The following is a 24,969-nucleotide window of genomic DNA, read 5'->3' as shown; positions in this document are numbered from 1 at the left end:
AATTCTACATGTAATATCTCATTCGAAAGGTATTGCAGGTAAGTACTTTAGGAACTTCAAATCATCAAAATTGCATGTATACTTTTCAAGTTATTCACAAATAGCTGTTTTAAAAGTGGACACAGTGCAATTTTCACAGTTCCTAGGGGAGGTAAGTATTTGTTAGGTTAACCAGGTAAGTAAGACACTTACAGGGCTTAGTTCTTGGTCCAAGGTAGCCCACCGTTGGGGGTTCAGAGCAACCCCAAAGTCACCACACCAGCAGCTCAGGGCCGGTCAGGTGCAGAGTTCAAAGTGGTGCCCAAAACACATAGGCTAGAATGGAGAGAAGGGGGTGCCCCGGTTCCGGTCTGCTTGCAGGTAAGTACCCGCGTCTTCGGAGGGCAGACCAGGGGGGTTTTGTAGGGCACCGGGGGGGACACAAGTCCACACAGAAATTTCACCCTCAGCAGCGCGGGGGCGGCCGGGTGCAGTGTAGAAACAAGCGTCGGGTTTTCAATGTTAGTCTATGAGAGATCTCGGGATCTCTTCAGCGCTGCAGGCAGGCAAGGGGGGGATTCCTCGGGGAAACCTCCACTTGGGCAAGGGAGAGGGACTCCTGGGGGTCACTTCTCCAGTGAAAGTCCGGTCCTTCAGGTCCTGGGGGCTGCGGGTGCAGGGTCTCTCCCAGGCGTCGGGACTTTAGGTTCAAAGAGTCGCGGTCAGGGGAAGCCTCGGGATTCCCTCTGCAGGCGGCGCTGTGGGGGCTCAGGGGGGACAGGTTTTGGTACTCACAGTATCAGAGTAGTCCTGGGGTCCCTCCTGAGGTGTTGGATCGCCACCAGCCGAGTCGGGTTCGCCGGGTGCAGTGTTGCAAGTCTCACGCTTCTTGCGGGGAGCTTGCAGGGTTCTTTAAAGCTGCTGGAAACAAAGTTGCAGCTTTTCTTGGAGCAGGTCCGCTGTCCTCGGGAGTTTCTTGTCTTTTCGAAGCAGGGGAAGTCCTCAGAGGATGTCGAGGTCGCTGGTCCCTTTGGAAGGCGTCGCTGGAGCAGGATCTTTGGAAGGCAGGAGACAGGCCGGTGAGTTTCTGGAGCCAAGGCAGTTGTCGTCTTCTGGTCTTCCGCTGCAGGGGTTTTCAGCTGGGCAGTCCTTCTTCTTGTAGTTGCAGGAATCTAATTTTCTAGGGTTCAGGGTAGCCCTTAAATACTAAATTTAAGGGCGTGTTTAGGTCTGGGGGGTTAGTAGCCAATGGCTACTAGCCCTGAGGGTGGGTACACCCTCTTTGTGCCTCCTCCCAAGGGGAGGGGGTCACAATCCTAACCCTATTGGGGGAATCCTCCATCTGCAAGATGGAGGATTTCTAAAAGTCAGAGTCACCTCAGCTCAGGACACCTTAGGGGCTGTCCTGACTGGCCAGTGACTCCTCCTTGTTTTTCTCATTATTTTCTCCGGCCTTGCCGCCAAAAGTGGGGCCTGGCCGGAGGGGGCGGGCAACTCCACTAGCTGGAGTGTCCTGCTGGGTTGGCACAAAGGAGGTGAGCCTTTGAGGCTCACCGTCAGGTGTGACAATTCCTGTCTGGGGGAGGTGTTAGCATCTCCACCCAGTGCAGGCTTTGTTACTGGCCTCAGAGTGACAAAGGCACTCTCCCCATGGGGCCAGCAACATGTCTCGGTTTGTGGCAGGCTGCTAAAACTAGTCAGCCTACACAGATAGTCGGTTAAGTTTCAGGGGGCACCTCTAAGGTGCCCTCTGGGGTGTATTTTACAATAAAATGTACACTGGCATCAGTGTGCATTTATTGTGCTGAGAAGTTTGATACCAAACTTCCCAGTTTTCAGTGTAGCCATTATGGTGCTGTGGAGTTCGTGTTTGACAAACTCCCAGACCATATACTCTTATGGCTACCCTGCACTTACAATGTCTAAGGTTTTGTTTAGACACTGTAGGGGTACCATGCTCATGCACTGGTACCCTCACCTATGGTATAGTGCACCCTGCCTTAGGGATGTAAGGCCTGCTAGAGGGGTGTCTTACCTATACTGCATAGGCAGTGAGAGGCTGGCATGGCACCCTGAGGGGAGTGCCATGTCGACTTACTCGTTTTGTCCTCACTAGCACACACAAGCTGGCAAGCAGGGTGTCTGTGCTGAGTGAGAGGTCTCCAGGGTGGCATAAGACATGCTGCAGCCCTTAGAGACCTTCCTTGGCATCAGGGCCCTTGGTACTAGAAGTACCAGTTACAAGGGACTTATCTGGATGCCAGGGTCTGCCAATTGTGGATACAAAAGTACAGGTTAGGGAAAGAACACTGGTGCTGGGGCCTGGTTAGCAGGCCTCAGCACACTTTCAATTGTAAACATAGCATCAGCAAAGGCAAAAAGTCAGGGGGCAACCATGCCAAGGAGGCATTTCCTTACACAACCCCCCCCCAAACGAAAGAGGATGAGACTAACCTTTCCCAAGAGAGTCTTCATTTTCTAAGTGGAAGAACCTGGAAAGGCCATCTGCATTGGCATGGGCAGTCCCAGGTCTGTGTTCCACTATAAAGTCCATTCCCTGTAGGGAGATGGACCACCTCAACAGTTTAGGATTTTCACCTTTCATTTGCATGAGCCATTTGAGAGGTCTGTGGTCAGTTTGAACTAGGAAGTGAGTCCCAAAGAGGTATGGTCTCAGCTTCTTCAGGGACCAAACCACAGCAAAGGCCTCCCTCTCAATGGCACTCCAACGCTGCTCCCTGGGGAGTAACCTCCTGCTAATGAAAGCAACAGGCTGGTCAAGGCCATCATCATTTGTTTGGGACAAAACTGCCCCTATCCCATGTTCAGAGGCATCAGTCTGCACAATGAACTGCTTAGAATAATCTGGAGCTTTTAGAACTGGTGCTGAGCACATTGCCTGTTTCAGGGTGTCAAAGGCCTGTTGGCATTCCACAGTCCAGTTCACTTTCTTGGGCATTTTCTTGGAGGTGAGTTCAGTGAGGGCTGTCACAATGGATCCATATCCCTTCACAAACCTCCTGTAATACCCAGTCAAGCCAAGGAATGCCCTGACTTGAGTCTGGGTTTTTGGAGCTACCCAGTCCAGAATAGTCTGGATCTTGGGTTGGAGTGGCTGAACTTGGCCTCCACCTACAAGGTGGCCCAAGTAAACCACAGTTCCCTGCCCTATCTGGCATTTGGATGCCTTGATAGAGAGGCCTGCAGATTGCAGAGCCTTCAAAACCTTCCTCAGGTGGACCAGGTGATCCTGCCAGGTGGAGCTAAAGACAGCAATATCATCAAGATAAGCTGTGCTAAAGGACTCCAAGCCAGCAAGGACTTGATTCACCAACCTTTGGAAGGTGGCAGGGGCATTCTTTAAACCAAAGGGCATAACAGTAAACTGATAATGCCCATCAGGTGTGGAGAATGCTGTTTTCTCTTTTGCTCCAGGTGCCATTTTTATTTGCCAGTACCCTGCTGTCAAGTCAAAGGTACTTAGGAATTTGGCAGCACCTAATTTGTCTATGAGCTCATCAGCTCTTGGAATTGGATGAGCATCTGTCTTGGTGACAGAATTGAGCCCTCTGTAGTCCACACAAAACCTCATCTCTTTCTTTCCATCTTTGGTGTGAGGTTTGGGGACTAAGACCACTGGGCTAGCCCAGGGGCTGTCAGAGCGCTCAATCACTCCCAATTCCAGCATCTTGTGGACTTCCACCTTGATGCTTTCCTTAACATGGTCAGACTGTCTAAAGATTTTGTTCTTGACAGGCATGCTGTCTCCTGTGTCCACATCATGGGTACACAGGTGTGTCTGACCAGGGGTTAAGGAGAAGAGTTCAGGAAACTGTTGTAGGACTCTCCTACAATCAGCTTGCTGTTGGCCAGAGAGGGTGTCTGAGTAGATCACTCCATCTACTGTGCCATCTTTTGGGTCTGATGACAGAAGATCAGGGAGAGGTTCACTCTCTGCCTCCTGATCCTCATCTGTTACCATCAACAGATTCACATCAGCCCTGTCATGGAAGAGCTTAAGGCGGTTCACATGGATCACCCTCTTGGGGCTCCTGCTTGTGCCCAGGTCCACCAGGTAGGTGACCTGACTCTTCCTTTCTAGTACTGGGTAAGGGCCACTCCATTTGTCCTGGAGTGCCCTGGGAGCCACAGGCTCCAGAACCCAGACTTTCTGCCCTGGTTGGAACTCAACCAGTGCAGCCTTTTGGTCATACCAAAACTTCTGGAGCTGTTGGCTGGCCTCAAGGTTTTTGGTTGCCTTTTCCATGTATTCTGCCATTCTAGAGCGAAGGCCAAGTACATAGTCCACTATGTCCTGTTTAGGCTCATGGAGAGGTCTCTCCCAGCCTTCTTTAACAAGGGCAAGTGGTCCCCTTACAGGATGACCAAACAGAAGTTCAAAGGGTGAGAATCCTACTCCCTTCTGTGGCACCTCTCTGTAAGCGAAAAGCAGACATGGCAAGAGGACATCCCATCTCCTTTTGAGTTTTTCTGGGAGCCCCATGATCATGCCCTTTAATGTCTTGTTGAATCTCTCAACTAAGCCATTAGTTTGTGGATGGTATGGTGTAGTGAATTTATAAGTCACCCCACACTCATTCCACATGTGCTTTAGGTATGCTGACATGAAGTTGGTACCTCTGTCAGACACCACCTCCTTAGGGAAACCCACTCTGGTAAAGATACCAATGAGGGCCTTGGCTACTGCAGGGGCAGTAGTCGACCTAAGGGGAATAGCTTCAGGATACCTGGTAGCATGATCCACTACTACCAGGATATACATATTTCCTGAGGCTGTGGGAGGTTCTAGTGGACCAACTATGTCCACACCCACTCTTTCAAAGGGCACCCCCACCACTGGAAGTGGAATGAGGGGGGCCTTTGGATGCCCACCTGTCTTACCACTGGCTTGACAGGTGGGGCAGGAGAGGCAAAACTCCTTGACCATGTTGGACATATTGGGCCAGTAGAAGTGGTTGACTAACCTCTCCCACGTCTTGGTTTGTCCCAAATGTCCAGCAAGGGGAATGTCATGGGCCAATGTTAGGATGAACTTCCTGAACAGCTGAGGCACTACCACTCTCCTAGTGGCACCAGGTTTGGGGTCTCTGGCCTCAGTGTACAGGAGTCCATCTTCCCAATAGACCCTATGCGTTCCATTTTTCTTGCCTTTGGACTCTTCAGCAGCTTGCTGCCTAAGGCCTTCAAGAGAGGGACAGGTTTCTTGTCCCTTACACAGCTCCTCCCTTGAGGGTCCCCCTGGGCCTAAGAGCTCAACCTGATAAGGTTCAAGCTCCAAAGGCTCAGTTCCCTCAGAGGGCAGAACTTCTTCCTGAGAAGAGAGGTTCCCTTTCTTTTGCTGTGTTGCAGTTGGTTTCCCAGCTGACTTTCCTGTTCTCTTGGTAGGCTGGGCCATTCTTCCAGACTCCAGCTCTACTTGTTCACCCTGTGCCTTGCACTGTGCTCTTGTTTTCACACACACCAGTTCAGGGATACCCAGCATTGCTGCATGGGTTTTTAGTTCTACCTCAGCCCATGCTGAGGACTCCAGGTCATTTCCAAGCAGACAGTCCACTGGGATATTTGAGGAGACCACCACCTGTTTCAGGCCATTGACCCCTCCCCATCCTAAAGTAACCATTGCCATGGGATGTACTTTTCTCTGATTGTCAGCGTTGGTGACTGTGTAAGTTTTTCCAGTCAGGTATTGGCCAGGGGAAACCAGTTTCTCTGTCACCATGGTGACACTGGCACCTGTATCCCTCAGGCCCTCTATTCTAGTCCCATTAATTAAGAGTTGCTGTCTGTATTTTTGCATGTTAGGCGGCCAGACAGCTAGTGTGGCTAAATCCACCCCACCCTCAGAAACTAGAGTAGCTTCAGTGTGGACCCTGATTTGCTCTGGGCACACTGTTGATCCCACTTGGAGACTAGCCATACCAGTGTTACCTGGATGGGAGTTTGGAGTGGAACCTTTCTTGGGACAGGCCTTGTCTCCAGTTTGGTGTCCATGCTGTTTACAGCTATGACACCAGGCCTTTTTGGGATCAAAGTTTTTACCCTTGTACCCATTGTTTTGTGAAGAGGCTCTGGGCCCACCCTCCTGTGCAGGTTTTTGGGGGCCTGTAGAAGACTCTTTACTATTTTTAGTTTTGGTTGTCTCATCACCCTTCCCCTGGGGAGTCTTTGTGACCCCTTTCTTTTGGTCACCCCCTGTTGAAGTCTTGGACACCCTTGTCTTGACCCAATGGTCCGCCTTCTTTCCCAATTCTTGGGGAGAAATTGGTCCTAGGTCTACCAGATGCTGATGCAGTTTATCATTGAAACAATTACTTAACAGGTGTTCTTTCACAAATAAATTGTACAGCCCATCATAATTACTTACACCACTGCCTTGAATCCAACCATCTAGTGTTTTCACTGAGTAGTCAACAAAGTCAACCCAGGTCTGGCTCGAGGATTTTTGAGCCCCCCTGAACCTAATCCTGTACTCCTCAGTGGAGAATCCAAAGCCCTCAATCAGGGTTCCCTTCATGAGGTCATAAGATTCTGCATCTTTTCCAGAGAGTGTGAGGAGTCTATCCCTACACTTTCCAGTGAACATTTCCCAAAGGAGAGCACCCCAGTGAGATCTGTTCACTTTTCTGGTTACACAAGCCCTCTCAAAAGCTGTGAACCACTTGGTGATGTCATCACCATCTTCAAATTTTGTCACAATCCCTTTGGGGATTTTTAACATGCCAGGAGAATCTCTGACCCTATTTATATTGCTGCCACCATTGATGGGTCCTAGGCCCATCTCTTGTCTTTCCCTCTCTATGGCTAGGATCTGTCTTTCCAAAGCCAATCTTTTGGCCATCCTGGCTAACTGGATGTCCTCTTCACTGGGGCTATCCTCAGTGATTTCAGAGGTGTTGGTCTCTCCTGTGAGGGAACCAGCATCTCTGACTATTATTTTTGGAGTCAGGGTTTGAGGGACCCTGTTCTCCCTAGATAGGACTGGTAGGGGGGAATTGTCCTCCAAGTCACTATCCTCTTCCTCTGAGTTGCCACCCTCAGAGGGGTTGGCCTTTTCAAACTCTGCCAAAAGCTCCTGGAGCTGTATTTTGGTAGGTTTGGGGCCCATTGTTATTTTCTTTATTTTACAGAGTGACCTTAGCTCCCTCATCTTAAGATGGAGGTAAGGTGTGGTGTCGAGTTCCACCACAGTCACATCTGTGCTAGACATTTTGCTTCTAAAAGTTGGAATACTTTTTAAGAATCTACAACTGGTTCTAGAATCTAATTCAAACTTTTACAAACTTTTAAACTCTAAAAGAAATGCTAAACAGGATCTAACACAAGGCCCTAGCAGGTCTTTTAAGAATTTAGAAAACTTTTCAAATTGCAAAAATCAATTTCTAATGATAATTTTGGAATTTGTCGTGTGATCAGGTATTGGCTGAGTAGTCCAGCAAATGCAAAGTCTTGTACCCCACCGCTGATCCACCAATGTAGGAAGTTGGCTCTGTATGTGCTATTTCAAAGTAAGGAATAGCATGCACAGAGTCCAAGGGTTCCCCTTAGAGGTAAAATAGTGGTAAAAATAGATAATACTAATGCTCTATTTTGTGGTAGTGTGGTCGAGCAGTAGGCCTATCCAAGGAGTAGTGTTAAGCATTTGTTGTACATACACATAGACAATAAATGAGGTACACACACTCAGAGACAAATCCAGCCAATAGGTTTTTATATAGAAAAATATCTTTTCTTAGTTTATTTTAAGAACCACAGGTTCAAATTCTACATGTAATATCTCATTCGAAAGGTATTGCAGGTAAGTACTTTAGGAACTTCAAATCATCAAAATTGCATGTATACTTTTCAAGTTATTCACAAATAGCTGTTTTAAAAGTGGACACAGTGCAATTTTCACAGTTCCTAGGGGAGGTAAGTATTTGTTAGGTTAACCAGGTAAGTAAGACACTTACAGGGCTTAGTTCTTGGTCCAAGGTAGCCCACCGTTGGGGGTTCAGAGCAACCCCAAAGTCACCACACCAGCAGCTCAGGGCCGGTCAGGTGCAGAGTTCAAAGTGGTGCCCAAAACACATAGGCTAGAATGGAGAGAAGGGGGTGCCCCGGTTCCGGTCTGCTTGCAGGTAAGTACCCGCGTCTTCGGAGGGCAGACCAGGGGGGTTTTGTAGGGCACCGGGGGGGACACAAGTCCACACAGAAATTTCACCCTCAGCAGCGCGGGGGCGGCCGGGTGCAGTGTAGAAACAAGCGTCGGGTTTTCAATGTTAGTCTATGAGAGATCTCGGGATCTCTTCAGCGCTGCAGGCAGGCAAGGGGGGGATTCCTCGGGGAAACCTCCACTTGGGCAAGGGAGAGGGACTCCTGGGGGTCACTTCTCCAGTGAAAGTCCGGTCCTTCAGGTCCTGGGGGCTGCGGGTGCAGGGTCTCTCCCAGGCGTCGGGACTTTAGGTTCAAAGAGTCGCGGTCAGGGGAAGCCTCGGGATTCCCTCTGCAGGCGGCGCTGTGGGGGCTCAGGGGGGACAGGTTTTGGTACTCACAGTATCAGAGTAGTCCTGGGGTCCCTCCTGAGGTGTTGGATCGCCACCAGCCGAGTCGGGGTCGCCGGGTGCAGTGTTGCAAGTCTCACGCTTCTTGCGGGGAGCTTGCAGGGTTCTTTAAAGCTGCTGGAAACAAAGTTGCAGCTTTTCTTGGAGCAGGTCCGCTGTCCTCGGGAGTTTCTTGTCTTTTCGAAGCAGGGGCAGTCCTCAGAGGATGTCGAGGTCGCTGGTCCCTTTGGAAGGCGTCGCTGGAGCAGGATCTTTGGAAGGCAGGAGACAGGCCTTTGAGTTTCTGGAGCCAAGGCAGTTGTCGTCTTCTGGTCTTCCGCTGCAGGGGTTTTCAGCTGGGCAGTCCTTCTTCTTGTAGTTGCAGGAATCTAATTTTCTAGGGTTCAGGGTAGCCCTTAAATACTAAATATAAGGGCGTGTTTAGGTCTGGGGGGTTAGTAGCCAATGGCTACTAGCCCTGAGGGTGGGTACACCCTCTTTGTGCCTCCTCCCAAGGGGAGGGGGTCACAATCCTAACCCTATTGGGGGAATCCTCCATCTGCAAGATGGAGGATTTCTAAAAGTCAGAGTCACCTCAGCTCAGGACACCTTAGGGGCTGTCCTGACTGGCCAGTGACTCCTCCTTGTTTTTCTCATTATTTTCTCCGGCCTTGCCGCCAAAAGTGGGGCCTGGCCGGAGGGGGCGGGCAACTCCACTAGCTGGAGTGTCCTGCTGGGTTGGCACAAAGGAGGTGAGCCTTTGAGGCTCACCGTCAGGTGTGACAATTCCTGTCTGGGGGAGGTGTTAGCATCTCCACCCAGTGCAGGCTTTGTTACTGGCCTCAGAGTGACAAAGGCACTCTCCCCATGGGGCCAGCAACATGTCTCGGTTTGTGGCAGGCTGCTAAAACTAGTCAGCCTACACAGATAGTCGGTTAAGTTTCAGGGGGCACCTCTAAGGTGCCCTCTGGGGTGTATTTTACAATAAAATGTACACTGGCATCAGTGTGCATTTATTGTGCTGAGAAGTTTGATACCAAACTTCCCAGTTTTCAGTGTAGCCATTATGGTGCTGTGGAGTTCGTGTTTGACAAACTCCCAGACCATATACTCTTATGGCTACCCTGCACTTACAATGTCTAAGGTTTTGTTTAGACACTGTAGGGGTACCATGCTCATGCACTGGTACCCTCACCTATGGTATAGTGCACCCTGCCTTAGGGCTGTAAGGCCTGCTAGAGGGGTGTCTTACCTATACTGCATAGGCAGTGAGAGGCTGGCATGGCACCCTGAGGGGAGTGCCATGTCGACTTACTCGTTTTGTCCTCACTAGCACACACAAGCTGGCAAGCAGGGTGTCTGTGCTGAGTGAGAGGTCTCCAGGGTGGCATAAGACATGCTGCAGCCCTTAGAGACCTTCCTTGGCATCAGGGCCCTTGGTACTAGAAGTACCAGTTACAAGGGACTTATCTGGATGCCAGGGTCTGCCAATTGTGGATACAAAAGTACAGGTTAGGGAAAGAACACTGGTGCTGGGGCCTGGTTAGCAGGCCTCAGCACACTTTCAATTGTAAACATAGCATCAGCAAAGGCAAAAAGTCAGGGGGCAACCATGCCAAGGAGGCATTTCCTTACACAGTGCAAGGCCCCACTGGGGCCCCCTGCACCCATTCTCTGCCAGCATTTTCATGGCGGTGGCACTGCCATGAAACCGCTAACGGAGAAGGGGGTCGTAATCCCCAGGGCAGTGCGACTTGCAGCGCTGCCCTGGTGGCTTAGGATGGCCAACACCTCCAGACCTCTGGCATCTTCGATCCTGGCGGAGCTGGCAGTTCCCTGGTGGTCTGACTGCCAAGGTTGAATGTGGGAGTCGGACCACCACATTTGTGACGGTCCGACAATCATCCGTGAGTCTGGCGGTCTAGTGGCTGCCAGACTCGTAATGAAGCCCATAGTGTGCACAGAGTCCAGGGGTTCCCCAGAGGCTTAACAGAGGCTAAAGTAATTAATACTAATGCTCTCTTTTGTGGTAGTGTGGTCAAGCAGATGGGTTCAGGGAGGCCCTTAAATCCTGGATTTAGGGGTGTTACAGGGGTCAGGGGCAGTAGCCAATGGCTACTGTGCCTGAGGGTGACTACACCCTTCTGGTGTCCACTCCCTTTGGGGAGGGGGACACAGACCTAACCCTATTGGTTCCTGTCCTCCAAACCAAGATGGAGGTTTCTGCAGGAAGAGGGTCACTTCAGCTCTGGACACCACAGGGGTGGTCCCAGCTGAAGTGGTCACTCCTTCTAAACTTGTAGCCAAAGGGGGGCTTGTCCAGGGGGCAGGGATCTCCACTAGCTCAAGGGCCCTGGGGCACTAAAACAGGACACCTGAGCCTCTGAGGCTCACCGCCAAGTGTTACAGTTCCTGCAGGGGGAGGTGTGAAGCACCTCATCCCAGTGTATGCTTTGTTTCTGGCCTCAGAAAGTACAAAGGCTTTCACCCCCTGGGGTCAGAAACGTTTCTGTTAGTGGCAGACTGGCACAGATGGGTCAGTCCTCCACTAAAAGATTTGGTAAAATACAGGGGGCATCTCTAAGATGCCCTCTGTGTGCATTTTACAATAAATCCAACACTGGCATCAGTGTGGGATTATTGTGCTGAGAAGATTGCTACCAAACTTCCTAGAATTCAGTGTAGTCATCATGGAGCTGTGGAGTTCATCATGACAAACTCCCAGCCCATGTACTTAACATGGCCACACAGCACTTACAATGTCTAAGAATGTCTAAGAATGGAGAATTGCTCATGCAGCTATGCCCTCACATGTGGTATAGTGCACCCTGCCTTAGGGGCTGTAAAGCCTGCTAGAGGGGTGACTTACCTATGCCACAGGCAGTGGTTGGTGGGCATTGCACCCTGGGGGGTATGCAATGTCGACTGTATCTCTTTCTCCTTACCAACACAAACAAGCTTCATTGGCAATGTGCATTTTGGTGAGGGGTCCCTTTGGGTGGCTCAATATATGCTGCATCCCTAAGGGCCCCCCGGGTCACAGGGCCCTTGGTACCACTGGTACCTTTTACAGTGGACTTAGCTGTGTGCCAGGGGTGTGCCAATTGTGTAACAATGGTACGGTGTTAGGAAAAGAACGCAGGTACTAGGTCCTGGTTAGCAGGATCCCAGCACATACTCAGTCAAGTTAGCATCAGATATCAAACAAGGGGCCAGTTTCATACACAGGCATAATGACAGGAAAAACAAGATACATCACATCACAGAAAGGGAAACAATTGCTCCGTTACATGGACTACACTTTACCCACATTCAACCATACAAGACTTTTACTACCATTTTAAACAAAGGATTTGGAGACAATCTGCTCTAAATGTACATTATACAACAAATAGAAATTTTGCCTTTTAAATTTAAAAAAGGATTGCACTAGTCTATGTCCCTGCCACAGAGGTAACTATCCACTATAATATAGTTAAAGAAAGTCCTTTCTACCAACAAAATTAATACAAACCTAGGGCCTCATTACAAGGTTGGCGGTTTTGAAACCGCATGCCTTGTGGTGGCAGTCAGGACTGCCCCTGCTGTGGCAGTCCGACCACCACATTACGGCCTTGGTGGTCAGGCCACCAGGGCTGTGCCATCTCCATCAGGATCTGTGATCCCAACGGGTTGACGGCGGGTGCAGATTGGAATCATCCAGGGCGGCGCTGTATGCAGAGCTGTTGCGTAGGCTCTCATTATCCTAATGAGACTACTGGATTTGGGCTGGAGAATCACCTGAATTGTGAAGAACTGAGTCCAATCCCACATGATGTGACAACTGTTGGCCTAATCCGGATTTTCCGGCTAACTAGCAGCACCTCTTCTCTGCCCAAGGGCAGGGATTATTGTGGCAACCGGGTGCATGACATGAAGGACTCCTCAGGTCAATCGTGGTCGATCAGATCTCATCCTTTTCTCTCAGTTACGTTAGTCTCACAAATGCAAAGAGAAACAGAGGCAGAGAATGGTTCAATAGATTTATTGAATTAGCTGCATCTTAGATAAAATGGCATGAATTGCAATAATTAGGATGATAAAATATGCTAGAAGCAAAATGGTAACAAGAAGAGTGAAACACTGAAAAAGTCCCACCATACTGTCACTAGGAGTAATATATGTGGTTCCTATCTAAACTATGTTAGAGCACAGCATGATAGGCCCTAATCCGCCCTTTAGGTTCCCCCCGTGGGAAGACATCATCCCCCATACCTGAGCAAAGAAGCCTGTTGTCTAGAAAGACACCATCCCCATGTAGGCCAGGGATCCGGTATTCTAAGCAAGCAGCTCTAGCAAAGGCAATCAGCATGCGGTCATGGTCATCTGGCTGGAATCTCCCTCTAACGTGTATGGGACAGAGAAGTGTTTTCATAATAAAACAGCTGATGTTCTGAGAAAATGCCCCCACACAAGGATGTGTATGTTTCTATGAATGTTGGAGACACAGCGTACCACTTTGCCAGCAACTCTATCTGGCTGCAACCTTGAGAAAAGCACAAAGTGAAAAGAATGTCCTGCTAGGAATGCAATGCTTTCCTAGGCAAAAGAACAACTAGATAAAGAAAATAAAACAGCACCACAAATGTGGCTTATGCTAGAAAAATAAAATGAAGGTGAATAAAATGTAACTGGGCTAAAGTGCACAAACGGAAGGCCTAGTTGCTAAAATAACATGTCTAAAAACATGGCTAAAATAGCTATACAACAGTGCTGCCCTGCTGATTATGACCTGGTTCTCTGCCAGGCTTTTAATGGCAGATTTACCGCCATGAAAAGGCTGTCAGTAAACAGATGCGAGGGGCCACAGGGGGGCCCCGGCACTACCCATGCACTTGGCATGGGCAGTGCAAGGGTCCCCCTGCCCAACACCCTAACAAAGTTCACCGTCGGCTGTGTAGACAGTGAATATTGCAAGGGTGCTGGGGCACCCTGCAGGTGACAGCATTGCCGCTGGGTCGATTAGAAGCCATAAACAATGCTGCCACCACTTTCCCGCTAGGCTGACTGGCGGAAATCTCTGTTTCCACCCATCAGCCTAGTGGGAAACTCGTAATGGGTCCAGTAGTGAGGTAGCCAGTGTGGCGGCAGCCTCCAAGTTGGAACTTTGGTGGATGGGTCTTCCGGTCCACCAAACTCCTAATGAGGCCCTATGTCCCCTAATGGACTATTTTGAAGACATCTAGATTTGTAAACTGCACAGCTTAGACCACACAACCCAACACAAATTCAAAATACCATGGTGGAATGTCTACAACAGCACCATGGCCCAAGAAGCCAAAATCAACAATGCAGTAAAAGGCTGGCATAAGCCTTCCAGACCAAACTAGGCAGAACCCAAATAAGACTGTGCCAAATTTATAGAAACCCATCAAAAAGAACAAAGCTACCAACATCTATGAATGGAACAATCAGTAACCTGCATTAGAACTACTGAAGTTAGCAAACAAACCAACAAAATGCACGACATGCTACAATGTACAGTATAACCTTTTATAAACAACAAACTACACTACTTAGAATCGATAGCCAAAAGCATGTTATAAAACAATAAATTTGCTACACAGCACCCAATAAACCAAAAGAACACCATAACAAGCTTATTTAACATATTTTAAGTAAATATTAAACAAAATGTTTTTATACATCAATAAAAATACAACTAAAATTGCAAAGAAGACTGATGAATAAAATTATTATGTAGCTTATTTAGATAAAAACAAAAAGGTCACCAACTAGAATGCTCAAAATTACAAGAAAAATCAAAAAGACTATAATACATAAACTTTAATACAAAAAACACCAATCACATACGATACACATAAAGAACAAAATATAACATTTCCCACCTAAAAAGGTAACTTAAATATAACTTACTGTTCAGTAGTTGCAGCTCGTCCTTTGTGTCCATGTAGTCAAAAAATACGATCCACCATAAAGGGAAAAATAATTTGAAAAAAACCCATAAAATGGAAAAATAAACATGTTCAATAGGAATTCATTGAAGCAATTCAAAGTCCTAATAAGCCATGAAAAAAACAAAAATGGTTACAAAAAGAAACACTCCTAGAAACCTTAACAATAGCAGGAAATTAAATGCTAAAATATTGGTTTACTAAAAACCAAAATGATTTCCTTAAGAAAAACACTCAAAATCCAAATGTCCACATAACACCTTTCAATCCATAAACCTGTTAAATAAAATGTATTAACCACCCAAAATAGTATCTTGAAATGTAACATAAACATCACAATTAAAATATAAAAAGGAAATGGCATACCATTACATATATGAAGGATACATTACTAAGAAATTCTACATGAGCCTAACACAAAGTACTAGTAAACAAAATTACCAAAACTACCAATAAACCTTTCAAAAAGCACAAAACAAGATAACTACTTTAGACTAGTACGTCCTACATCTCCCACCCACAAAATAACTACTAGTGACTACTATCCCTTAAATTCCCCACCCCCACCCTCAGCACCCTATAAAAGAATCCGAAAAAAAGGTCTTACCTTCACCAAAGAACAGGAGCACTTTCCACATCTTACTTCCAGGTAAACAAACCAAGTAAAGCAAGCAGTAAAAAAATGGCCACTAAATAAAACTAAAAATAATACTATCTTCCTACAGAAAAATATTGGGATTTATTTAAAAAAAATGTTTGGAAAATATAAAAATGTTTAAATAGCTCAAAACATGGCAAAAAGTGATATAAATATAGGAAACATTTAGGTAAAGTATAAAAGAAAGGATTATAAAAATGTAATATTATTAAAATGATAATTAAGTAAGCCAGTAAACATTGTTTATAAAATGAATGTAAAACAATTGCATTAAGGTATGAAAATAAATGTACCACAATGTAAAATATTAAAAGAAATATAGAAAAGTACAACACTGTTCAAATAATATTTACATTTTGTGTGATATTAAAACTGCAATAAAATATTTAAATATAAGTACAAATTGTTTTCTTGTACTCAAAAATAGTTATGCAATGAAATGTGTACATATATATTTAATAAATATTACAAAAATAGAAATAGAAATTCTTCACTGTGTTATGTACCTTTACTATAATAAAAATATAAATATTAATTATCTATGTGAAAATTGCAAAAACAACTCCCATTTAAACTATTTTGGGCAAACACCTGGACACTAAGGGGGTTACATTTACTTAACCGTACTCTAACCCAAACAATTGTAAGGAAAATGTTGGACAATAAAGGGGTTGCACTTACAATTCCTACTCCAACTGAAACCATTTTTGGGACGGTGTTGGACACTAAAGGGGGTATATTTTCTATTCCAACTCCAATTTAAGCCATTTGGGGGAAGGTGTTGGACACTAAAGGGGTTTATATTTATTATTCCAACTCCAATCTAAACCTTTTGGGGGAATGTGTAGGACACTAAAGGAGTTACATTTGCTATTCTAACTCTAATCAAAAATGTTTGAGGAAGGTATTGGGCATTAAAGAGGTTATATGTACTTTTTCTACTCCAATATAAACCATTTTGGGGAAAGTTTTGAACACTAACAGGGTTACATTCACTATCCCACTCCAATCTAAACCATTTTGGGGAAGATGCTGGACACTAGAGGGGTCATTACGAGTTTGGCAGATGGAAAAAGCTGTCTTCCAAACTCCCGCGGTCAGGTTGCCACCAGTGTGGCCACCTTCTCATGGGCCCCGTTAGGAGTTTCCCACTGCATCAGCGCCCAGAGGAACACAGCCCACAACATTGATGCCAGCTCATTAATTGAGCTGGCAGAAATGCTGAGGTGCATAGGGTACACCAGGACCCGTCGTGCTTTTCACTGTCTGCAAAGCCTCCGGTAGAGGGAAACTGGTGGTGCTGGCGGTCCGACTGTGGTGCAACCACCATGGTCATAATGCGGCAGCCAGACCGCCGCCAAAGCTGTCAGACCACCGTTTTGGCGGCGGTCAGACCGCCACTAAGACTCTGGCAGTCTGAAGACTGCCAGGGTCATAATGAGGCCCTAGAAGCCTTGCATTTACTATTCCCACTCCAATCTAAACCATTTTGGAGAAGTTGTGGACACTAAAGGAGTTACATTTGCTATCCATACTCCATAGTAAAACACCTTCATTTGTTTTTCAAATAAATAAAAATATTACTATAACACATTCTAACTTAATAAATATTTTTTGCATACTTAACATTACAAGATATCATATTTAATAATTATTTATAATCAATAGCTTATAACATTACTTTTTTTTACAAATTATATTTAATACTATAACTAAATAATTTAAAAACTACCCCAAAAACAAAACAAAACTATAAATATTCTGATGAATAAATTGAAATCATTGAAAACATTATTCAATATTATATATTTAATATATATTTAATATAAATATTAGTATATCTAAATACATATATATATATATATATATACATATAATATTTATCTAAGTAATAATTGAACAAATCTATTAACGTAATACATATAAAATGCAAAAATATTACTAACTTTTAAAGATAAATGCATCATTATAATAACATATTTTGATAAATAATTTTTAAATATTTTATGCACAAATTATTGTAAAAATGCAACTTAATATTGATTTCTAAAGTTAAAAAAATTTAAAAGGGATTATTTTTAATAAATAAAAATGTAACTTAGAAATGTAAATTTAAACTTAAATAAATATTTTCAAATTAAATAAACATTTATAGTCAACATACAAAATGATTACTTAAATGCTGAAATAATATTTCTTAAATAAAAAATACATATTATCTTAAAATTTTTCAAACTTTATTAAGTTTCATACATGCAAATGTAAATACCTTTTTAAAATATTGGTAAAATTTACTTATGTTTAAAAATCCTATTTTAAATTGAAAAATGTTGAATTAAACAATAAACCACCAATTAAAAAATACATTAAAATAAATTAATACAATGAAGGTAACATTTTATAAAAAAATATCATACAATCACATTGTTAATGACCAATTCTAATAAATCCCTACCTTTTTCCCTAAAACCCAAAATCCCATTCCTCTAACACAATTACACATACCTCAATTATAAACCTTAATAACATAAAATAATAAAACATTTGTAAATCTGTACAAACAATGAAAACAATTACAACACATACTTACACAAAAACAAATATAAAAAATAAAGCACATTACAACAAATACTTGTAAATTAACCCATAAAAACAATAATATATACAACAATATTTTCACAAACTATATTTTTTACAACAGTATTAAAAATAACAGTGAAAACAATATTTTAACCTTCAATATTCCTGTTGACGATATTTTTGTCATCCCGATATTCTTGACATGATATTTATGTGTCACAATATTTTGTATTCAATATTTTGTCAGAAAACCAGTTAGTCCAACTTAGTTCAAATATGAGTCTACAGTTTTCATGAAGCTCAGACAAAACTTCAGCACCCTTGTTTGTACTTCAGCGAGGGAGGGGAGGCTAAAAGAGCACACAAACCAAGTGCTCATGTTTGTGTACAGCAGTGATTGGAAATACTAAAGAAAATGCATGCAATGAGTATGTCCTCAAATAAACAATATGCTATGGTGCCCGTGATATATTTGTCTTTTTTCTGAATCAATGTATGTATGCATGTATATGCTATTTGTACAGCATATACTTAGGTGAAAGCCAATATAGTGAAGACCTCTTGGACTCTAGTAGGTCCCTCCGTTTTTTAGCTTCATTTTATATCTCATATTTTACACATTTGAGTTGCATCGCTTTAGCTGTGACATTTTGCATACTTTCCTTGCATGATATTCTCACGGAGGCTCTTGTGGTTCTATAGTCTGTGGAAGCTTGATCCATTTTGGATTCCATTGACACTGGCAATATAGATGACATCTTGGAAGCCCCCACTAACTTTTAAATCTGGACCTTGTTTTTAAACAAATTGTTTATGGTTCAAATGGAATATTTATAATTCAGATTGTTTGCTTTGCTTGTTGGGTTGAACATTTTATCCTTTTATTAATTTTATAGTATGGGATTTTAGAATCTGTCTTTACATGAGCAAAGAGGGGCTGTAGTTAGACCCTCTTGGACCTGAGTTGGTTCCCCCTTTTTTTTAGCTTTATTTTATATTTTTTTATTTTGCACATTTTAGTTGCATCGCTTTAACTGTGACATTTGACACACTCTTTTTTCATGATATTCTTCCAGGAATATACTGTACAAGTTGCATGTTTTAGTTAGCCTTTTCTCATCATGCACTCAGTTCATTCTATCCAAGGTGAAGAACATAGCACACAATGTCCTAGTGCTTATGTTGAACATTCAGGAGACAGCATCTAACATCTAAACATAGCATTGCATCAGAGTTGTGCTTCTAACACAGTGTGGTTTTTATTATATAAATGATTCACTGACCCAGAAGAGGCATTCCAGCCATGAATAGCCTGGGCCACGTGATGTGTTCAACATGCAGCTGTGCTGGTGCTAATCTACAGGGAAGATTGCCATCCACACTACAGGTTGACTCCTGATACCATTTCCAGGTATGGGGCTAAGCTTAATCCCTCAGATTGGTTAATGCAGAGAGTACACCTGCTGTGCTCTCGGTATAGTCTTGGGGTTAGGTAGAACCTCTAGAATCTCTAGAAACTGTTCATCAAGGTTGAATTCTTCATTATCTTTACCATGTACATAATGTCCATAACTTTGCTAGTTTCATCTGCCTAATTATCACAGCTCACTCTCTCTATGCAAGTTTACAATTGTTTAACTAAATGTACTGAAAACTTATTTTGTATTTCTCTTGTGTTTTTGCCTGCACGTGCATGAGTAATCCAACGAAAGGGTGAGATCTGTTTCCATGACTTCCTTGGGAGTCGGAGTGTCATGTTTAGGTTGCCATAATCACCTTCAGACCCTCATGCACCCACTCACAGACCCATTCAGACACTGACACACCCACTCACAGACCCATTCAGACAGTGATGTATCCACTCACAGACCCACTCAGACTCTCATGCAGCTACTCACAGACTCACTAGACACTCATGCACCCACTCACAAACCTACTCAGACCCTCATGCACCCACTTACAGACCCACTTAGACACTGATGCACCCACTCAGACACTGACACACCCACTCACAGACCCATTCAGACCCTCATGCACCCAGTCACCGAACCACTCAGACACTCACACACCCACTCAGAGACCCACTCAGATCCTCATACACCCACTCACAGACCCACTCGGACACTGATGCACGCACTCAGGGACCCACTTGGACACTGATGCACTCACTTACAAACCCACTCAGACCCTAATGCATCCACTCACAGACCCACTCAGACGTTGATGCACCCACTCACAGACTCACTCAATGATGCACCCTCTCACAGACCCAATCAGACCCTCACGCACCCAGTCACAGACCCACTCAGACACTTATGCACCCATCACTGACCCACTCAGACCCTCATGCACCCAGTCACAGACTCATTCATACACTCACACACCCACTCACAGACCCACTCAGACCCTCATGCACCCACTCACAGACCCACTCAGACACTGACACATCCTCTCATATACCCACTGAGACACTGGTGTACCCACTCACAGTCCAACTCAGACCCTCATGCACCTACTCACAAACCACTGAGACACTCACACACCCACTTTCACACCCAGACAGGCATTCTCACACCCAGAGAGCCCCCCTCACACCTATTCTCACAGGAAGAGAGACAGACTGTTTGCCTATGCATGGTGCAGGGATGGGTGGTTATGGGGGTTGGCTGCCGGGCCTAGACACAGGCTAGGCCCTGTGGCCAAGCCTGCTGTGCATGGCCAAAGGCTGTGTGCAGCACGGGGTTGGGTGGTTAAAGGGTTGGCGTTCTGGGGCCTGGCTACAGGCCGGACCCTGCGGCCAACTTTGGGCATGTGCAGTACAGGGTTGGAATGTTATAGGAGTTGACAGCCCATTCCCGCAGCCGTCCTCCACCGCGCACTGCCAAAGGCCTTGCACAGTGTGTTTGGACTTAACTATAGTAACAAAAATGACTTTACTTTAAAAAAAACTTAGAAATTCACTGAAAAAAACAACAGTTACAGGAACGTTATTGTTTGGAAATAGAATAAAAAAACCTTAGAAATTCACTGGAAAAGCAAAGATTACAGGGACGTTATAATTAGGAAATAGAATTTAAAAAAACCTTAGAAATTCACTGAAACCCAAAGGTTACAGGGACGTTATAGTTAGGTTCTGAATTTACTCATATAAAATCATAGAAATTCAGCAGTTATAGTTAAAGTTCTTTCAAGTAACTATAACTTGAACACTAAGGTGCCTATAACTTGCGCCCTCACCATTCACTCCTAGTTCTCCAGATATTACAGCAATCATCACAAATTCAATAAGGTCCTTAAAACTAGAAATGAAACATTAGCAGTCAAATTTTGAAGAAAAAGCTGTGCATGGTGAGGGCAGGAGTTATAATTGCCTTAGGGGCCGAAATATAATTACTTGACTTAACCATAACTATAACTGCTGAATTTCAATGGTTTTGTGAGAGTAAATTCAGAACCTATCTATAATGTCTCTGTAACCTTTGGGTTTTTCAGTGAATTTCAATTTTCTTTTAGCACGCACATACGTAAATATATTAGGCAGCGGGATTTGGCCAAAGGGCTTGGCCAATGGCCAGACCCAATGACCAACCCTCCTGCATGCAACCAAACCCAAGTTGAGCCATGCCGTCAGCCATGCACAGCAGGAGGTTTGATGCAGGGCTGTGTTTTTTTTCAATTTTTTTCTGGGTCCACGGATCCACTGGTGGATCTATGGGTCAGCGGATCGACCTGTGGATCCACGGATTGGACAAAAAAATTGGTAATTTTTTTGCCCACGAGTGGTTCTTAAGGGATCCCTTTATGTGTCCTATGGGGTAAGGATACGTGTATCCTGACCACTTATGTGTTTTACCACTCTTACCTTCCCACTCCCCAGCCGAAGCAAGAAACAGAATGGCAGGCACAACTTTTCTGTCAGGTTGCGGCCAGCCAATCAGCGCTCTGCTTTTCACAGGGATGCACAAATCCGGACCCGGAACTGCAGGCCCGCGTCCACAGAGGATCATTGTCCCTATATATTTATATTTTGTAAACTCTAATATCTCAGAAACGAATGAAACGCATAATGTGCACAAAGATCTAGTTTTCTGGCATATTTGTGTAATTCTGTTCAGCAGTTTGGGCTATAGGATTGTCTAAACACCCTATGGGAAAATGAATTGGGAAAATGCACTTTGGGACCCTCCTTTTTCTCAGGCCCTGCTTGACAGATCACCCTGAAACTTTCAAGATAGCAGATGATCTGCGCAAACTATACGTTTTGAAAATTTCGTGACGATTTGTCAAGGGGCAACAAAGTTATTGGCAAAACAAAAAAACACACTTCCAACGGAATCTAGATCTAACTATACCTACCTACTGACAATCGCCAGTAGGTTTTATATATATATATATATATATATATATATATATATATATATATATATATATACGGTAAGTGCTCACAAACGGGCTCAAGGCGGCCCTCGAGGGGTGGTGCGTCAAAACCGGGAGAGCACTCCGGTTAATTTCATTCACAAAATCCAAAACTTCCACAATAAACACACACTAGGGAAGTCAAAAGCTAATGGTGTTTATTAACACACAACGCGTTTCGGCTGTCAGGCGGCGGTAAAAAAAATGGAATCACGACCGTGGCGAAAACCACCAACATAGACAGCCACTTTAACACTCCGACCTCCACGGCGGTAGAAATAAACACCGCAGCAGTAACCGCCAACAAACAGGCGGGAGACAAGGTTCCGCCCACTGTATTACAACAGTCCAATCCGCCACCTTTTTTCGGGGTGGATTCACCGCGAACAAAAACACGGCGGAAACAGGACTTGGAAGGGAAAACGCTCACCTCTACACACCCCACGAGGAACCAGGACGCCTTGGAACCCGAGCTCCAGATACTCTCAGCCTTTGTCTTCCTGCTCCTCTACCAGGAACATCAAAGACGGCGGCAAAGACCATGGTGAGTACTGCACCTACAACACAGGGGAGGGGGGAGGGAAAAAAGAGTGACACACACGCAACATGCAACACTCCCACCCCCGCCCTCACCCACTACAACACACACACAAGTACATGTTGACACATTACATTTACAACCCCCAACCCCCCTGGAAGAATGCAAGGACAAAAGGAAAAGAGTTGAACGTTTGTAATCTCTTAAAATACAGTAATCAAAAATATGTATACACACTATAAACAAATATATACACCAAGAATACAAGTCCAAGGTATTTCACCACTAAAGTCCGTGGACCACTGGGCCCAAAATGCATGGGCGAGGCCCACACTCAATACCTGATCAAAATGGAGAGAACACTGCTGGAGCATCAGATAGCAATACAACAGGCAACTCAGGGGGAAGGGAAGGTGGGCACCTCAGCCGGATGAGTGCACAACGCCAGATCCACGAGGGGGCTCCTTGCCCACTGCTGTATCCTGGGGAGTGCAAAGCCACAGTCTCACAAGTCTTTACAGTGGGTGGTTTGCCCACTGCTCTATCCTGGGGAGTGCAAAGCCACAGTCTCACAAGTCTTTCCAGTGGGTGGTTTGCCCACCTCTCTAGCCTGGGGAGTGCAAAGCCACAGTCTCACAAGTCTTTACAGTGGGTGGTTTGCCCACTGCTCTATCCTGGGGAGTGCAAAGCCACAGTCTTACAAGTCTTTCCAGTGGGTGGGTTGGCCACTGCTCTATCCCGGGGAGTGCAAAGCCACAGTCTCTCAAGTGGATAACAGTCTCCACTGGTTCTGGAGTGGGCTTTGTGCCCAGAGTGCTTCATCCTGCCAAGGACTGAGGTAGTGGATGCCTTTCTCCACTGGTTCAGGACTGGGCTTTGTGCCCAGAGTGCTTCATCCTGCAAGGACTGTGGAGGTGGATGCCTTTCTCCACTGGTTCTGGAGGGGGCTTGGTGCCCAGAGTGCTTCATCCTGCTCGTGGCGGCCTCAGTAGTGTCGGAGCTTTTGCCGCTCATTGGCCTGTGGTGGTGGTGGCGGAGGTGTCCTGTTCAGTGGTGCTTGTGGCGGCGGTGTCCTGTTCAGTGGTGCTGGTGGTGTCCTGTTCAGCAGTGCTTGTGGCGGCGGTGTCCTGTTCAGCGGTGCTGGTGGTGGCGGTGTCCTTGGCAGTGGTGCTTGTGGCGGCGGTGTCCTTGTCAGCGGTGCTTGTGGCGGCGGTGTCCTGTTCAGCGGTGCTGGTGGCGGCGGTGTCCTTGGCAGAGGTGCTTGTGGCGGTGGTGTCCTTGGCAGCGGTGCTTGTGGCGGCGGTGTCCTTGGCAGCGGTGCTTGTGGCGGTCTTGTCCTTGGCAGCGGTGCTTGTGGCGGCGGTGTCCTTGGCAGCGGTGCTTGTGGCGGCGATGTCCTGTTCAGTGGTGCTGGTGGCGGTCTTGTCCGCCATGCAGGTTTTCTGCGATTTGCCTGTTTTTCTGTGCCCCTTCCCCACCTTGGATGGTGGCGCAGCTGTCTTCCCACTCCCAACTGCACTCCTGGGAGAAGCTTTGCTGGTAGATGTTTTGCCTCTCTCCCGCCGGGCAGTGGCCAACTGTCTGTGCTTTTGAGGTGGGGGACTGTCCGTGGTCTGGCTCTTTGGCACACTGGCTGCCCTGCTGCTTTGCACACTCCAGAAGCCGGTTACTACTGGCACCACTGTTCCGGCGGATGTTGTGGCTGAGGTGCTGGGTCGGGACCTGGAAAGGCGGGCCCTAGGGGACTGAAGGGGTGGGGGAGGTGAGGGGAAGAGGTCAAGGTTGGACAGGAAAAGTTTTTGGGACACACTGGGACGGGTAGATGGAGGGGGTTTGGGAGTGGAGGAAGAGGTAGTGGTTGTAGGAGGTGTACATTTGCTGACTTTGGGTGAAGGTGCATGGGCTGGAGGCTATCTTGAGGTGGATGGCTGTCGGGTGGGTGTGTGGCTGCATTTGTGTACCTTGGGAGGTGGGCTCACAGACACACTGCGAGAGGACACAGGGGATGAGTGAATGGTAGTGGGGGTGGTGAGTGCAAGTGAGCGGGGTGTGGTGATGGGTGTGCTGGTGATGGAGGTAGTGGCTGAAAATGTAGTGCATGCAGGTGTGAGTGGAGACGAGACTGGGAGGGAGGAGTGAGACGAGGAGGAGGGGGACACAGTGGAGGCAGTGGATGTTGGTATGTCTGCATGGGTATTATGCTTGCGTGAGTGCCTGTGGGATGGGTGGTGCTTATGTTTGCCTGAGCTTCCCTTGTGTATTGAGGTGTTTGCATGCTGGTCTGATGGTGTGCTTGGGATAGGC

The sequence above is a fragment of the Pleurodeles waltl genome, chromosome 12, assembly GCF_031143425.1.
Source record: "Pleurodeles waltl isolate 20211129_DDA chromosome 12, aPleWal1.hap1.20221129, whole genome shotgun sequence".
Taxonomy (NCBI): Eukaryota; Metazoa; Chordata; class Amphibia; order Caudata; family Salamandridae; genus Pleurodeles; species Pleurodeles waltl.
The sequence above is the reverse complement of the archived record's forward strand: the minus strand, read 5'-3'. Positions refer to the sequence as shown.